The sequence below is a fragment of the Phalacrocorax carbo genome, chromosome 10, assembly GCF_963921805.1.
Source record: "Phalacrocorax carbo chromosome 10, bPhaCar2.1, whole genome shotgun sequence".
NCBI classification, from domain to species: domain Eukaryota; kingdom Metazoa; phylum Chordata; class Aves; order Suliformes; family Phalacrocoracidae; genus Phalacrocorax; species Phalacrocorax carbo.
Window position 1 is genome coordinate 25,917,314 of NC_087522.1, and position 6,032 is coordinate 25,923,345.

A 6,032-nucleotide genomic window follows, 5' to 3' on the forward strand; every position below is an offset into this window, starting at 1 on the left:
CAAGTTCAGCTCCATCTGCGCCTTGGCCTAAACAATTGAGCAGTGTCCCTATACTCTTCCCTGGATACCTGTCCTTGCTTGCACTGCCTGTATATCTCCTTCTTGCCCTTTAGTTTGACAAGCAGGTCTCAGTCTCAACTTATCCATACCAGTCTCTCCAGGCCACATCTGGAGTACTGTGTTCAGTTCCGGGCCTCTCATTTCAAGAAGGACAGGGAACTGCTGGAGCAAGCCCAGCAGAGAGCTACCAAGATGATCAGGGGCTGGAGCATCAACCTTATGAGGAAAGGCTGAGAGACCTGGGCTTGTTCAGCCCGGAGAAGAGAAGACTGAGGGGGGATCTTGTCAATGCTTATAAATATCTAAAGGGTGGGTGTCAGGATGATGGGACTGGACTCTTTTCAGGGGTGCCCAATGACAGGACAAGGGTCAACAGGCACAAGCTGGAACACGGGAAGCTCCCCCTGAACGTGAGGACAAACCCCTTCCCTGTGCGGGTGCCAGAGCAGGGGCACAGGCTGCCCAGGGAGGCTGTGGGGTCCCTTCCCTGGAGACATTCACCCCCCGCCTGGATGCGTTCCTGTGCCCCTGCTCTGGGGGTGCCTGCTCATGCAGGGGGGTTGGGCAAGATGATCTCCAGCTGTCCCTTCCCACCCCTACCATTCTGTGATTCTGTGATTCTGGTATTCTTGAATGTGAGTAAAGAAATGGATGCTTGAAGGTAGAGCCACTGAGCGAGATCAGGAAGACACCTAATGGCATGTCCTCGTTTCTTGCATCCTCCAGCAGCACCAATGTGTTCATCCTATGAACTGGGAACTCAGGAACCGTATACTTGAGCTCAGAGAGCTTCAGATTTAAAAAGTGAGTGAAAAGAGGAGAAAGTGAAACAAATGCAGTGTGGGGAGAGGAACTCAAGCTCTTTCATATTCACTTCTCTGTGAAAACTCAGGGCAGGCCCATGACAAGAATTCAGAAAGCAAAGGGACATTCATCCATATTGAATATTTATGTAAAGTACAGTCTAAGATTATAGGACACCAGGCAAGAGTAGGAGGGTGTGTAGGTCCAGGAAGTGGAAAATTATGTGCAAATATTTGGGTGTAGTTTAGACAATACAGCCTGAGGTTCAAATAGATGTTTAAAAGCAGAGGCGTTGGCATACAAGTAATGGAATATAAAAGCATTCTCTAGTATGTGTGTTAAATGCATCAAGCTCACTGTAAACATTTGTCAGTCACTTGGGTTGAACATACGATTGCTTTGAGGCACGAGACTTACAGTAAGATCCAGGAGTAACAGAGTTATTTGTTTTAAACAGTAGTCTGTGTTTCTCTCTGGGCTGGCTCCGAATGTCAGCAGGGTCCCACCAGTCTTTCCTTTACAACTGCTCCTTTCAGCCTTAATAGAGATTTTTCTAGGCTTTTAGTTTCTCACTGTCTCCTTTTAATTTTGCATAGGTCTTGTTTCCAAAATGTAGACCTGGGCTGCTTTTGGGCATGGCACTGAAGAAAACAGCAATGAATTAAGGCTTTAATAATGAAACTATCTAAGGCAGGCTGGGGAGCTTGGATCTGAACTGAAACAGGTTAAAAAAAAAATCATGTTAGTTTGCCAAAATGTCTGGTACTCTGATGGATAACTTAAAGCATAGAGGAAATCCTAATATTTAATTCAGTGAGCTTAGTGCATGGTGAAATGCACATTGCCTTGTCTGTGCAAGATTTCTCAAGCATGTTTATTAACATATGTTAGCTAACAGGTGTTAGCCTGAAATTTCTAGACAATATGGGGGCTGATGTGACTCTGGAGTTCAAAGTACAGTATGAATTTAACTGCTTTTTTTGTTTTTCTTTGGGGTTTTTTGTGTTGTTGTTCTTGCAAACAGGTGCTTCAAATATTCATTTCAGTTTTGAGAGTGTCCTGCTCAGGGAAGCGTCTTGTGTAATCCTGGTTATATTGTAGTTATTTGTAAATAGGTATGCAGAATGTCTCATATCGATACAAAAGTTTTAATAATAACAACTGGATAAAGTTATAACAGGATAGATTTATTTTACACCTTTTATGCTACATCAGAGGATCTTTCTGTCAATTCCTTTTCCCTTCCTTCCTGTCTTTTACCAAAAACTTCCCTTCTTTTACCAGCAAACTGAATTTAGTGTGGCCTCGAACCCTCCAATGGTTTGAATGCTTATTGGTCAAAAATCTGTGTAAAGGTAGTTCTGTGTTTCAGTAACCTTCTTGTCCATCTACTGTTACTGACTTGTCGGGTTTTTTTAAGCCTCGTGATACTTCATGTTTTTCATATTAAAAAAGAAAATACTTCTTGCTCTTATTGCGGAGAATGGAATGTATCTCAAAGAATGGAAATTAAGTGAACAGAAAAACTCTTTTCCAAAAGTTGTATTATTTCTGAACTAACCTCATGATCTGTTGTGGTCTGGCTCTTGAATTTTGACTGTTTGGCATTCTGGGCATTCCCCACCCTCTTTTCAATGCACGAGCAGGTAGCCCGATGCCACCAGAGTTAGATATCCAACTCTGGAAATATTCGGGAGTTTTCTATAAGGATGCTATGGTGATTCATTCTGAGCTCTCACAAGACAATCACGCAGCTGCCCCTGTTTCAAAATCAGCAGCCCCGCCAGCTTGTCTCCATCAGCCTTGAGAAAACAGGAAGCACAACGGCCACCACAGGAAGTGGTGCGCTCTTACACCCACCCCAAAAACTTAGCTGCTGAACCTATTGCAAAATGTTAACAGAACACTGCAGGGTACACAGAGAAAGAGATGAGAAATCTGCTGACCTTTGGGTGCCTGTGCAATTTCTGGCTTCAGTTTCTCAGGCCTATAGCCTAATTCAGTCACCAACATGTCCTGTGTTTCTCAGTCACTGCAGCTTAAATCCCCTACAGTAGGACGGTCTTACCCAGAACATGAAGACTTTATCTTAATTATTTTGTTTCATTCCCCAAACTTGTACAGAGATATTGTAAGAAGCTTCTTGTCTGGAGGGCTGACAGACTGAAAGATAGAGAAGGTGGAGAGGACTGTGTTTTGTTCATCATGATTAACTATGTACTCATTTCCTTGGCAACATGGAAGAAAAGGGTGTTTTTAGGGTGGAGATTTATATGTGTATCTATCTTGTGATTTGGATGTTTTTGATATTAAACAGGAAAAAATATTTCTCACTGTCATGGTTGCAGAGAAAGGACTGTATCATAACATTTCAGGAATAGAGGTGCCTTCTGCATACAAAAGGAGGAGCACAATGAAGTGCTCTAAGTAGGAAACACCATTCCTTGGGGGTGCTGTGGGGCATGGAATAGGCCTAGGAATGGCTGAAAGAGAAGAACAGGATGTGCCACAACAAGCAAAAGAGACGGGAGAGATACAACATGCAAAGAGATTTGAAATTTGAGAAGGTTTTTTTTCTTGTGTTTGGGTACTAAAACCATCTCGGAAACTTGTTCTGCAAAATCAAAGGGGAAAAAAATGCAAGTTCATATGCTGGATGATGGGCAAGTAAAATTTTAGTAGGGGCTTTTAAGTTAAAAAGCAGGGTCCATGAATTAGAGATGCTGCTGCTGAAGACGTGCAATAATAAGAAGGCAAGAGAGGATCAGGAATGGAAGATGGTGTTAGCTATTGAGAATAGTTTTAGGTATTAATTTTCTGCTAGAGGTTTCATTTTTCCAATAAATGCAGATTTGAGAATCTGGTCCTGGAAACCAAAATATCTGTAAATTCTTGTTAAATTCTCTGAACTGCTTTGTCAACTGTTGAAACTTTTGAAAGCTTCGATTTTTTCTTGTTTCAAAACCTAACAAAATTTGAAATTAAAAAGTGTGTTAATTTTGGTTTGAAACAAGTGTTTCATTCAACTCATGATTAAATCGTGGGGGATTTCCATTTTTGTAGGAAAATCGTAAAAATTATTTAGAGTGAAAATGAATTCCCAGGCTTTCCTTTTTCCCCCTCCCCCCGCCTTTTTTGATTCAGCCAGGAGAAGTCAATTATTCCCACTATATTGCAGGAGTGCTGAAAGTCCTACACAGAGACTAAATGTAGATTTAAAGACAATATCATCATAACATTAGACAAATATCCCCAGGAAGTTGGCTTGGTTTTACTGAAGCAGTAAAGTTGTTGTAGAACCTTTAAGTGATCTTGCCTGGATTACAGACAAATATCTCATTCAGCAGCATGGACAAATGCTTTATCTCTTTGCCTCTCAGCGCTAGCTCCTAAGTTGTCTTCTTTCTCTGTCACAGTTCAATTGCTCATACTCTATGGTGAATGGAAATGCAGCTCTGCCAAAAATAAATTTAAGATTTTACCTGCTGCTGTTACTATGGGGAGTCTTCTATCCAAATTGCTGTTCTCCAAATTGCTTTAGAATGGAGTTTATAACACTTTCAGCACAGCTTACTTTTGAAAATACTTAATCTGAGATGAAAACTTCATAATACTTCCTTTTGAAGTAACTCATTCTATACAGATTGTTTCTGTTTTGCACAGTCATTCAGCAGGCAACTTCAGTGTGCCTTGTAACTCCCCTCATTACCTTAACCCTTTTAACAGCACACACTTCGGAATTTTTCTAAAGCTCTGAACTGGATTTTTTCCTGCCATGAAATACATTTTCATTTCAAGTATGCACAAAGATTAGCAACATGACTAGTTCCAATATTAACACATCCATATTCTTTTCGTTTTGATCTAACATCTCTCTTTTCCTGCTGGTTATTCTGCTTGCTGGCTATTTTAAAAGGTCTAAAAATATTAATAAAACCATGAAGCTTACTGGACAGAATACTGCTGTTCTGTTCGTGTCTTTTCTCCTGAAAACTACAATTCAGTTGTCCTTTTCTGTTGGTGTCAGACTAGGCAAAATATATGGCTGATCCTGTTTATTTCTAGTAACATGTCCCAGTTCACACACTTCTCACAGGTTTTTCATGGAGGGTTTAATGAATTTTTTTTATTTTTTTGTGGACATACCATCATATCCTTAAACTCCAATATATGTCTTACTGCTCTGCCACCACAGAAAAAAAAAAAAATCACTACTTCACTTAAATTTGAGGTCTGCATTGAATTCTGCTCTTTGGGAATATTGTGCATGTACTTAAGACTGGACTTTTGGGACTCCATCTCCTGGCCATGTAAGTGTGAAAAATAGCCCGTCCTGAGCTGTGAAAATGCATCCTGGAAACCAAATATTCAGAAACAATCTATTCCACCAGTTCTTCCTCATTTACTTTATTCAACTTTGACTAAACTCACAATTTGCTTCCAGATGTTTTCCAGAAGTCTGATGAATCATCTCAACCTATTTCTAGCTTAACATTTATTGAGACTGACTTTTCCTGATGACCTATCCAAAGTGAGTATTATTAACTTCTGCAGATTAAAATTTAAGTTGAGAATAAAAAAATCACACATTATCATTAAATTTCATTGCACTAAACACCGAACCAATGAAGATGATCAGGGCAGCCAGGGGTTTCCAGTCCTTAGACTAGATCATGCTTTCTGAAATTTGTACCTTATTAGTGGTCTAATATGCAGTATGAAAATAATCTACTGTGTGAGGCAAGAAATAGAAGGAAAGGGGTGCATTTTATGCAAATGAACTCAGAAAGTGTTCAGGACTAGTGACTTTTAAGTGTTTAGGAAGCTAAGAGATTCTTGTAGTCAGAAAGACTTTTTCTGTGCCTCTCGGTGGAGAAAACATTGACTGACTGGCTTTGACATAGTCCTTTGCAAGTCAAGTAGGTCCAAAATTACCCTTAAGCTAGAACGAACACCCTCTGTGAACAAAGGTAAAACATGCGGGTGCAGACTGGAAAATGGAAAGCCGTCTTTAAAATGTGGCCATGATCAGGGTTTTGAAGAACAAAGTCTGTCCTACAGCAGGCTAAGTTAGTTCTGTTTGGTTACATTTCAATCAATTGTTTCTTACTACTTTTTTCAGAGATCTTTTTCAAAATGCCAAGCTGCTGGTATCCCTCCTGCCTACG